This window comes from Manis pentadactyla, chromosome 1, assembly GCF_030020395.1.
Source record: "Manis pentadactyla isolate mManPen7 chromosome 1, mManPen7.hap1, whole genome shotgun sequence".
NCBI lineage: Eukaryota > Metazoa > Chordata > Mammalia > Pholidota > Manidae > Manis > Manis pentadactyla.
The window spans coordinates 214,036,494-214,049,443 of NC_080019.1; the positions used below are offsets into that span (position 1 = coordinate 214,036,494).

The 12,950-nt window shown below is 37.7% G+C and overlaps 1 protein-coding gene across 2 annotated transcripts in view; it reads right to left on the reverse strand.

Annotated features, from left to right (window-relative positions):
• CNTN6 (contactin 6) overlaps positions 1 to 12,950 on the reverse strand; it is a 228,592-nt gene that overhangs the window by 119,804 nt on the left and 95,838 nt on the right. The gene's annotated exons all lie outside the window — the stretch shown is intronic.

A 12,950-nucleotide genomic window follows, 5' to 3' on the forward strand; every position in this document is an offset into this window, starting at 1 on the left:
GGGTAAAAGATATACTGGTAAATAAAGCAGGCATATACCTTGTTCTTATTGAGCTTTTACTATCTAATAGGAAAACCAGAAGACAAGTTAAAAAACAAGCAAATGTATCATTTACAATTTGTGGTAAGTATTGTAGGTTGGAGACTGCTAGTTGTCTACCAAAATTTATTCTCCTGTCTTCAATAATAATCAATCTATAGGTCAAATATACTTTTCTAACCAAAGGATACATTTTCTAGACACCTTTGCAGCTAAATGTGGTCAGTAGAAATAATGAGTAAAACTTCCACCTATTTTATATGAGAGGAAACCTCCACAAAGTTTGATGTTCTCCATCCATTCCTTCACCACCTGGATTGCCAACGATGAGAGATCTTATTGAAGATGAAAGAGCCAACATTAGCCTGGGTACTTAAGTGACTTCATGGAACAGAACCACAGCTGATCTGGAACACCCACTCTGGATTATTATATTACTGATAATAAATGACTGTATTGTTTGAGGCATTTATTTTGGAGTCTCTTTGTCATAGCAGTTTAACTTTCTACCCCAACTGAGATATCCTGTAAATAAAAAGAAGAGAGTGTGGATGTGATGAAGGAGAAAGAGACAGCCAATCAATGGTGATATGGGTCAGGGAAAGCATTCCTTGCAGAAAGAAAAGTGAGACTAAAAACCTAGATGTAGAAAATGGCAGGGAAATTTCACAATATTGAAAGAAGCAAGTGTTGATGGCACATAGTGGGCAAGGATAAATGAGAGACTGCTATAATCAGGACATTATGGGCTCTTATATTACATTGGGATTATATTAAAAGTACAACAGGAATACCTGGAACAACCTAACAATATGTCAATGCAAAAACTGAATAATATCTGAAACATTTATATAATGGAATGCCATCAATGATTAGAAAGAATTTTTTAAATTTAAAAGACTAGAAAGTTCTTGGAAAGTGAGTCATATTGTTAAATTTTTAAAAATGGCTAAATGTTGCTTTGACATTATTTCATTAAGGAAGAAAAAAAGAAAAACCTAAATATGAGTATCTCTTAACTGGTATAGAGAAATTATAGCATTTTTTTTAATATTCACCTTAGTTATTTCAGTGGAGTGAATGGGAGATGTGGAAGTGGAGATGATTAAAGCTTTACTTATGCTTCTCCTTATCTTTTAAAATATAAAGATTATGGTTCATGTGTGCCTTTTTAAGCTTTGGTTATTTTTTAACAATTTTGCTGTGGTACAATTGAAAAAAATGTATTGCTATGATTTAGAGGAATTAAAGAGTTTTATTGTGGATATCTTATACTGCCTTACCCATAAGTTACCTAAGTGGCAATGTCACGTGGGCTATGATAATGAGCCTGAACTTGGAGGAGAGACAAGGTCTAGATTGATAAGAATGGAATTTAATACTATAATACAGATAATGTTTAAAGTCACAGGAATGCATGTAACCCCCATATAACGACTCCCAAAATTTTGGCATGAACAACTTAGTGGACAGTCATCTAGGATCAAACTTTGAAAATCTCTAATATTTAGAGGTAGAGTTAGAAGACCTTGGAGGAAGAAAGAAAGCAAGAAAGTAAGGAAGGAAAGGTGGGGAGGAAGAAAGAGAGGGAGACAAGACAGAGAGAAGAAAGGAAAGGATGTAGGAAGCAGCATCTAAAACATGGAACAAGATGTGGATAGCAAAACATTGTTGGATTAGGGAACATGAAGGGATTAGGGAACAAGATCATATGTGTATGGTCTTGACAAAAAGTTTCAGTGGAATGGAGAGGAGGCCAAAGTGAATTGGAGAGCACATTGTCACTAGTAGATGAGGTCATAGGGATCATAAGTGTGCAAACTCTTTAGAGTTGGGTATGAATGTGAGGTGAGATTTAGGGAGAACAGGGAAGGATGTTAAAGGTGAGGGTGCTATATTTATGGAAAATAATGAAGTAAAGAGAGAGACTGATGATTCAAGATGAAGATTAGGAGGAAGTCCTTGAAAAGCCGGGAAGGTGGTAATCAGAGCCTCTAGGAAGCACTGACCTGTGTAAAGAAGGAGGAATCAAGAGAAAGATGTATGTACTGATACAAAATGGACCACAGGGCTGTTTGCTGGTTAGATGAGAAACTTCTGAGTGGTGGTTTCAAATTTCTTAGTGAAACTGATGGTAGAGTGTTGGGCAAATCATTAGGGAAGATAGAAGATGCAATAAACATACCTACTTAGCAGGGGTGTTAATGAGGATTAAATAATGAATTTAAAGTATCCAGAAAACAGACTGGAATAGAGAAGACAATATATGGTATTGACTATGATTACGCCATGCCAAGTGATTAGGTCACACCATTATATTTTTCTCTGACTCATACAAAGTTCAGATATATTAATCTACAAACACAATAGCACATTTTTGTTCCAATAACATTTTTGTAGGTGAATGTTTCAATGTAAAGCACTCACACTGTTTATCTCTCTGATATTATTTTCCAAATATTCCAAGCATTCTTTTATATGCTCTGCCTTCTATCCATGAAATGTAAAAAGTTCAATGAAATAGATTCACTAGATCTAATATGTAAATTTAGTCTTTCTTATATGTATTATATTTTTAATAATAAAAACATTTGACCAAGATGGACTCTATTTAATCCTGGCTAGACCCACTTCCCTTCCCCCACCTGCTCTTGATCAGCAGTCATTAACCTTACACTAATAGAATCTGGCATGCCTTGTATGTTTCTTACAGAGGATTTTAAATCAAATATGCCCCCTTGCTTCTTTCGCCTGGGAAACACGAAATCAGTCTACATCTAGTGGCACTGTTGATGGGAACTACTGCCTTGATTTAGGAGTTTATGTCTTGGGTTTGCATCATTTTCAATGTGACTCAGGAAGAATCAGGCTAACAAACTATTTAAAACCACGAAATCAATATATTGAATTCATTGTTTCTATTTCTAGTAGTAATATCATAACAGGTGAAGTTTTTAAGATTTTTTTTCTTACTGTTAATATTGAAGGGTCATTAAATTGTCATTGCTTCGTAATGGTGACAAAAACAAAAACTGTCACAAAGGAGAAATGAGAAATTCAATGATACTATGAAATTAACAACCTTTGGATTGAATGCTCTCCAGGTCACATTGTCACTGTTCCACAGACCCAGTAACATCAATCATGTTTTCAGTGTTAATCAGAAGCCATTATTACTCAATGTTGATAAGACCACTGATACTTCAATATATTCTGTGTTCACGGCTACTTAAATAGCATCCACTTGTAACATAATTTCTCTGTGCCTTTTATGATTACAATGGGGTTTCTATTAGCTGACATGAAAGGAAATCAACTTCTCTCAGAAGTCACACAATTCCTGTTACCTATCAAAACACAGTCATTCCAAAATGGTACTAGTTCACAGGTTTTAATTAATAATTCAAATTTTTTAACTGTTTAATAGCACACAGATTATAGACAAGATATAATTTTGCATTATTTAAACTAGGTGCCATTTCATGTGAATGTACTTTGAACAAGAACGTTTAAGTATCCAACATATATTTCAAGTACCTTCCTATTAGCCAGAACATGATATAATTCAGGTTATTTTGAGGTAAGAGTCATTTAATTAGGTAGCCATACAAACAACCAGTGAAATTTTCTTTGCTCCGCAAGACCTTTAAAGACTAAATTTATTCTCCTTTAAGGAGAGGCCACAGAGAACTACCAGTTTCTATTTTTGTCCTATCCATTTTTGCTTAAGAGAAAATAGCTTAGTGTGAGATCATTCCCTGAGATGGTCTCAAATTCTATAATATTTGGAGAAATTCCCATAAACCACAGAGGTGACCTGCCCAGGCTGTCCTTGTGCTCAAGGTACAAGTCCTGCAGTGCTGGTTGCTGTTAAAGACCCCTATTGTCGAGGTTGCTCTCATTAAGCCATTCTGATGACCATGGCTTATCGGATCCTGTGGTTTTATTGCTGGTTTTGGAGGAAGCATTTGGCAGAAGCATAAGCAAAAAATGTAGTCACAAACAAGGCTCTGTTCCAAAGGCCAGCAGGAAGTGCCTGAGAATGGCCCATAAAATGAACTTTAAAGAATGACTGGGCCATATGCTCTCTCCTGGAGCAACCGAGGTGCAAAGGCGGAACAAGGCCTACCAAAATGTACTTAAAATTAAGTCCAAGTGATGCTAAGTATTACAATGTCTAATTGCAAGGAGAATACATCTTTGCAGCTGCCACATGCAGGAATGAATCTCAGCCTAATTAAAGCAAGAAAACTGCATTTGCTGCCAAGGCCTGAGGATCACAACCAGTGGATGTGCTTGGTGGCACCAGCCCCTGACACAGAAGGGAGCCAGTAGATTCCCAACTCTTGCAAGCTTGGAGGAAGGCTATGGGTACCCACGGTTCATTGACCCAGACCAGGAGGGCAGCACCTGAAAAGTTGGGATTAGGAAAAGATATCACCAAGCAAATGCACATGCTTCACACAGGACATAGTACATATAACTTATTAAAAATTTGAATAATATGAATTGGATCTTTCTCCATTTTTTATGTATGAATTATTTTATTTTAAAATTTTAATTTTTCTTTATTTTTCTTTCTTTCATCTACCAAGAATAATAATTACTATGTGCCACTCAGTGAAGCAGTTTCATTGAATTCTCGTGATGACCCTGGAATGTAGGTACCACTATCACATACATTTAACAAAGGAGGAAACTGAGGTTCACAGAAGATCAGCAACTGGCCAAAACTACACTGTTTCTACATCAAGACAGAACTGAAAAGAAGAGAACTTGCTTACAGAGTTAGTACTCTCAAACACCGTGATATTCTGCTTTCCAGATGTTAACTGGGGGTTTCCCTGCCATCACAACATATTAAATTGGCATAAACTGCCTCTCCATGTTTAGACAAACACAGAAGCTCGGTACTTTTCCAAAGAGGTCTGCAAATTCCTGTGTTTGAGTGGGGGGTGCTGTATTTTTAGGCTTTAGCAATAGCTCCATTTCTGATACCCTCACACTTCTGAATTACTGTTTTACTTCTCCAAGTGTGTTTCTTGATTTAACTCCACCGTCATATCCCTTAAAACAAATAATTCAGTCCCTTGTCTTGACCTACATACAAAGATATGCACCCCGCCACACACACACACACACACACACACACACACACACACACACACACACTATAATATAAAGCAACAACCATTACCATGTTTTGTGTCTCTGTCAATCCCGTTTTAAGATGCATTCCAAACACCTTAACATCAGATATTTACTTCTTAAAAATCTTTTAGATGTCCATTCTGTCTGTTCTTTCTCTTTTTCTCCAAACTCTCCACTACAATCCTGTCTTTCAGGAGCAGGGGAAACCAAAATCCTCCCACTTTCCTATGCATGGAAGTTTAACTCCCTCCAGCTCCTAGTACCACACTTAGAACTACTGATGGATCTGCCCGACTTCACAAAACTAAGTAAAGGAAATAAAAGTTAATTCCAAATACTGTAGCCTTCTAGGGTGTTTGCTTAACAGCCAGATGATGCTACCCCTGTATCCAGAGCTCCACCTGAGACACAGACCCTATGATCTTCTGCCAAACCAGAGAGAGTGCTCATTTTCTCTTTCCACACCTCAAAAGCAATTTCAATTGTCGGTTACTTTGAGGACATTAAATCTGATTTTAAACTCTAAAACCCTTCTCCTTGTTTTCCACCAATCAAATGCTATTTTTCCCTTTGCACTATTTCTGAAGAAGTTTCAGCATTGAAGGCGAGTGCTGGAGTAAGCAAGCCAGTGGAGCACTTGTTCACCTTTGTGATACAGTTCCCACATTGGAGGTATGTGCTTTGTTTTGGCCTATGGCAAAACGTTTTGCTGAATGAGGAATGGCTGATACCCTGCCCAGCGGAAGAGAAACAATGAAAGACACCAAGAATAATTCTCTAGTTCTGCATTAGTCTTGCAGAACTCCCAAACATAATATATGCAACTTTTGAAATCAAAGTGCTCTTTAAGACTGCCAAGACATTAAAGTAAGTTTATTCTGAATTCATCTCTCTCCATCATTTTTGTCCTTGAAAAAGGACTACTCATGGAGAATACCAAAGTGGTACATGTTTTTATTTCCTATGTCTTGGGTAGTTTTTGACTGACGTTCTTGGTGTTGTAATTAATTTTCCTAGGCCTTTATTAAATGGCATACAAAAATACCTCGACATAGATGATTTGATTTTCTACCATCATTTTCAGAATGCTATATATTCATTTACAGTGTTCTGATATTATTGTGTTTCCTAGCATAACTCAGTAACATAACATGGCATAACCTAATAAAGCGCAATGCTGTTGTCAAATTCTGTAAAAAAGGCAATAGCTGAGTCTTGATGTTGGACATAAATTTGGAATGCTAATATCCAAGCAGAAAGTAAGGAGGTATTTTAAGAGTTTCTGGTGTCAAATCCATTTATAATCCAAGTAAAAATTCTTCTTTCTTTTTAAGGCATAAAAGTATTTTTTAAAAACTTAGTTAGAGCAAGTGAGCTGTTCCTTGGTTTCTGGGAATAATGCTTTCATTGAGAACCACTTTCTTGTGATGTTTAAGAAAAAAATACAGGATAATAGTGAGGAGGGGTGATATGATCTTTTCTATCAGGCCAGCATCTGTTTTTTCAGAGAGATAACAATTTGCTAAATAGAACAAATAAGCAAATATGATTTACTTACATGGTCTATTATAATATACATGTAAAAGATTGGATTTGATTTTCTGTAATACACTCATGTCTGACTAACAATGGCATACACAAGTGATATCTATGACCAAAAAGAATAAAAAATAAAACAAAAAAGAAAGTGCTAGGCATGGCTGTCCTCAAACTTCCATCTTATTAAGTCTGCATACTCCCTGTAGTTAAAAGTAGGTGAATGAAAGAGAAGCAGAAGAGAACCATGAAATGCTGTAACTTTGACAGCATAGCACAGACAAAGCTGTATATTACTTAACTAGTACAAAGATTAGAACAAAGAATCTTATCAGTGTTTCTGAAAACAAAAGAAATCCAACTAGACAGTGAATGATCAAACAACCCATTAATGAATTGTGTACAAGGTTACTAGTGATAGAACAAAATGATCAAGAACACAGGTTTGGAGATAGACCATGTGGTTTCAAATGCTAGCTTAGCCAGTCATAAACTGTTGATTAAGATAGATTAATTAACCTAAGTTTTCTCTACTTTTAAAATGAAGCTAACAATAGTACCTATCTTAGAGGAAAGATGATGTAATGTCTTTAAAATGCACAGACGGTGTTAAATACAAAATAAATGATGTTGGGGACTTTATATTATTGATGACATACTTGCACATCAAAAGTAGGATAGTTACAACTTTTAAATGGGTTTTATTTTTATTTTTTATCTGGTGTCTGATGAAGCAACAAAACATACTGTCTTGAAGACTGAGTCTAGAATTTCCTTCTCTGCCCAATCAGGGGCCAGCAAAAATGCTCAGTGAATACATATTTTTTTAAAGGCCTAAAGTGAAAGTATATGAATTGTGTTCCAAGCACCACATTACATTGCATTTTGTTACAGAGAGTGTTTTGCCAATTTGACATAAGTTGTTAGATGGAGGGACACGAGCCTCCCTGCCTAGAAAGTTACAGCCCAGCTGGAGGCAGGTGAAACCTCTTGGCTTGGTGTTTGAATAGCTGGAAAAATCCTGGGTCATCTGGCTTCTTCATGGTCTTGGACTGTGCCTTTTGGTAAATGTTCATTTTCCCATGTGTTATTCTGCATGGAAGGCAGTGAAGTATCTTATTAGTCAGTAATCTCTAAAGAGATTTCTTAGGGTTCTTTTGCTTCCTGGGATTAATGAATGATACAAATATTGTTCAAGTGTAAAAAGGGAAGTAACTGGAACAGGTCAAGTCCTCAGATAAATGAAGAGTGTACTGCAGTGTATGGGGAGAGGCGGGCACAGCCATGTCATGGAAGCATGCCTTTTCACCAGAAAGAAGATTTGAGGTTTTGCTGAGGAGCCCTGAGTAGGAGAGAAAAACATATTCCATGGTGGACGCCAAGGTGTTAGGCAGAGAGATATGAGTGGAATGAAAAGACTGTGAGGCCCACCAAGAACTCAGGGAGTTAATCAGATAAAGCTAGAGAGCCAGAAAAGACTGACAGAGTTAACGCCCTTTGCAATGTGAGTTCAATCCACATGTTCTGAATCTGGGCTGACCCTGAGACTTGCCCTAGCTAATGCAGGTGAGATAGGGCAAAGATATGAGATGAGCATTATGGTTAATTTTCCTAAAAATGCTGAGATGTGAGTAGCATATTGCGAACAAGAAGGACTTATCTTGAGGCTAAGAACAGAGAGTTGGGGGGTTAGATTCCTTATATATTCTTTGGTAATCAGCCAACGACTTATCCTAAGGCAAGGCAAGCAGTCGTAACTGATGTGTTCCTAGTTCTTGAGAGTAGCTGCTATCTTAGAGAGGGACAAAAAGTTTATTCTACAGAATTACCTAGAGGACTACCTATAGACAATGACATACTGTCTCTCACTGGAGATAGGCATCATAAGACACCCTGACAAGCCTATGTCCCCTGACCCTTTACCTTTACCCCATTCTTGAAACTCCTCAAAAGACAAAATCCCAGTTTTTGGATGTGGCTCCTCTCTGAGGTTGCCCACACTTACCATTCTTCAAGTGTGTCACTCTTTCTGTCCCACACCGGATAAGTATGGGGAGCTACAGAGAACTCTGATTTGTGCTTACAAGTTCCCATTGCCTGGGTGACCTGGACAGAGCAGCAGCTCTACAATCATGCTCCTGAGTAGAATCTCTTTTCTTTGCCTTTAGGAAGTTCTCAGAACGTAATCTCACTCCATCCAGTGCTCTGCGGCTCCCCCAGATCCTGGGGTGGTAGGGGCTTAGTTCTCATGCTGTGCAGATTCAAGTGGACACTGGACACCAGGTGACTCTGGCTTTAGGAGTTGGCAAGCAATTATGCCCTATGCCAAACAACAGTTCAATGAGTTTCCCTTTCCTCTCTCTGTTTTTCCTTCCTCTCTGCTTTATTCAAGTAAACCTGCCTTTGTCTACCTTGACTCTAGTCCATTCCTTCTTTGGAGTGTATTCAAATAAAACTGATTCTGCTTCACTACTGTGTCTCTGTCCTTCTATTCTTTGTTGTGGCGGGAACAAGAACTGAGGAGAACAAACTCGATCTCCCAACCAGGGTAGCTAATCCAAAGGAAAAAAAACACAGTGTTTTCTTTTTTATTAGATTTTGGTGAAAGTTGAATGCCACTAAGAGCTATAGAGAGGTTCAGTGAAAGGGGCTTTTCAGCACCAGGGGAGGGGGATTCTTATTTAAGGAGACTCTTCCCAATTCCTGGAGCTTCCTAAGTGTCATGATGTTTACTCTTCACAGCGGCCCTGAGATGTAGGTACTATGCCATTTTATAAGTAACCATATCAAAGTTCAGAATGGTTAAGTAACTTGCCTAAAGTGACACAGCTAGAAGGGGACTGGAGACGGAATTCTACCTCTGATCAGGGAAACATTTTGGCTCTTCAGAATACCACTCTGTCCACTCCACAGAGGGAAAGGGGGACAGCAGAGTAAGAGGAAAAGAGGAACAGAAAGCAGAATTTCTTTTCATTCAGCACAAGTGAGTATAATCTGCCCTGCCTCTTAGTGAAGAAACTCCTCGCCTGGTACTTAAGTCTTCCCAGGTGACAGCAAACAAGCCAAACTGCCACTGCCCCCATGCCCACCCCTGTGCCCCAGGACTGAGGGAGTTTGGCCAGAAGCTCAGTTATAATTTGCTCCTGTGCAGGGTTATCAGCAATGGGAAGGACTATTTCTGGTGGCAAATCAGGAGAACCTGTGTCCTTTCAGGGGAACACTGTACTCAGAGCTCCCTCTCCATCCACTTTTGTCATGCTCATTAGAGTAAAAGGGAGTGGTTTCCATGGAGCAAGGCTCCAGGCCGCTTAATAAGAGGAGTTAATATGAACCATCACAGGACTACAGTCCTTTCCAGATGAAACCCATAATAAGGCCTTTTATTCACTGTGATGGTTTAATCAGAAAGTTAGATTTCAAAATTTATAATCTATGTGGAAGATAAAAAAAGGTAGAGTTTTCAAGGTAATGGGGCAGAGAGCCAAGCCAAACATGTTTACTACTCCTGCTTATACTAGGACGGCTAAATGAGAACACCTTTTCAAAGGCCACCGACAGACAAGCTCCCATTTTACCAGAGTTTTTATCCTACTGACTTCAGTTTGCAAGAACTTGCCCAACTGGAATTAGGGAAACTGACTGCAGGGTTGTTGCTAAATACTGTTGTTTTTCCATCAAACTGTTCTACTCTGGGCAAGGTCTTTGCAGTCACAGTTGCAATCTGCATTTCCTTTCCAGCTTTCCCCAGCTCAGCCCTTAGGGGAATTAAGGTTCAGTGATAAGGACTTTTGTGTGCATTATCACCTAGACACACACACACACACACACACACACACACACACACACAAGAACGAGCACGAGAGGGCCTCTTTTGTATAAAATCTCATTCTTTTCTAAAACGCTTTCACTCCTGTTATTTTTTTTAAATACTTACAAAGTAACCTTGAGAAGTAAACAGAAGAGATATTACCAATGTGTAGAATAGATATAATTTGTTGTACAAAGCACTTAAGTGTTATGCTAATGAATATTTCACAGTTTTAATAGCTATGCATTGCTTTTTAAAGTTCCCTTCTATTTATGATGAATGACAGTAATTTTCTAGATATAGTGGTAATAAATATGTACTTTCAAACAAATTTACTTATTGAAAATCAAAGCAATTCAATTGGGAAAAAAAAATAGTACAGGTGATACATGGATATTTCAGACCCTACAAAGATAATGTATAGATGCCTCAAATTTGGAAAATGGGGCATTTGAGCTCCAGAGGATATGGTGGATTAGGAGACAGGGCACATCTGAGAGACCCAAAGTGGTCTGTGTTAGCAATGAACAGGGATTTGGGGGTAGTGGGAGGAACAGAAACAAAAGGAAAATCAACTTAGAAAATGCTGAAAAGTTTTTAGGAAAATTCTGTTCACCTTAAACTGATTTTGTTCTTGTGTCAATAAACCTGTCCTTCCACAAGTGTTTTGATACAAACCAAAGATTATGTGAATGTGTTTTTATTTTAATGAGGGTGTTATTTATGGGGCAGCATTAAGAAAAGAAGTCCACTCTCAGATCAAAACCTGAGGATAGAGAATGAGGAAGAGCTTTAAGAGCCAGAGCAGAAAACAGGACTAGGAGGTACAAGTGTTCATAGGAATGTCTGTTCACAGGGATCCATAAGACTCTGGAAACTGATTTTCCCAGAGAACAGTGAGTAGATTTTATCTAGATTTTCAGAGTCAGAGAGTGCCAACTGATTGGAGTTTCATAAAAATGGAACTGGTGTGAGTTATAGTACTCATTTCTGTCAGAGTTAAAATTGGAACTTGCAGTCTCAAACTTGATCCACCAGACCACTCAGCCTCCCTTATCTATCTCATTGCAGGTACTTGAGAAATATTGGTTGATTGAATACATTTTTTTTAAAAAGTGTATTGCTTGCATTTCATTATAATTTACCATGCAAATCTTTTAAATGTAGAATTGGTTTATTAGTTCATGTATTCATGAAATTATTTTAGAAGTGACCCTACTCAAAGACAATGGTTTGTATGGGTTCCTTTTACAAAACAAGTATTCAGGCTTATCTTTGCCTTCCCAGTGCATAGCACAGTACTGGTACACAGCAGATACCCAACGAATGTTTGCTTAATGATTAAGGAACTCAGAGAAATAAAGATGACTTCAGTTTACTAAGTTACTTAAGGTTCCATATGACACAGTCCCTCTTATCACTTTTCACGTATGGTTCAAAGAACTCCAGATACAATGAACACTTTATTTTCCTGTTTCTCAGGACACAGTAATCTTCCTTCCATTTATGACCCTTAGCCTAATTATTTTGCCTACATGAAAAATTCCTCCCAGGTCCCCGTATGGATGAATTTTTTGTGACATCCAAATCTTAGCCTACTTCCTACCTTTTCAGGGAAGCTTTCCTTGGCCAACCAATCTAAATTAGCAACTCCCTATCACTCTATTCCCTCTCCTCCCTCCACCCCACAAAGGTTTAATCACTCTCAGAAATGATTATTGGTTTAATTTATTTCAATTTTTCCTAAATAGACTATAAGCATCAGGTTTTCCTCTTCAGTGCTCATAAAATCAGGTATTCAGCAAATACATGTTTAATGAATTAATAAGTAATTATAACTCTAAAGTGAATGAGGAATTCATATATAGTCCACAATATTGCCTTTAGGAATGGAAGGGGGATAAGATCAGTTTTTGTTGGATCATACAAGATATTCCAGAGAAAACGATAGGGTTTATTCTGAAAAACGACGCAGCAACCAGACTTCAAAACAGCCCCCAAAAGACTCTGCTCACCTCATCTAGTCCTTTCTACCATTCTGTTCTAGGATCATCTGTGTGACCAACAGAGTATGGCAGAAATTATGGCACATCACTTCCAAAGTTTAGTTATAAAAGACTGTGGCTCAGGAGAGAGAGACAAACCAGTGAGCAGAGAAGTTTATTTATTTTATATAAAAAGAAGAGTGGTCACATAGCTGAAACAGGATGTTTGAGTTTTAGATTCAGATAAGTCTGGGTTTGAATCTAGTTCTTGGATTTATAAATTATGAGACACTGAAAGTTTCAATTATTTTCAGTGTTTCTTAATATGCTCAGTGTTTAATAGATAAAGGACATTCAACAAGCATTTTTGATAAGGAGTCTGGATGGAAGAATCTAATCCCTAAAGTATTTTTTTTAAATAAATACTTCAT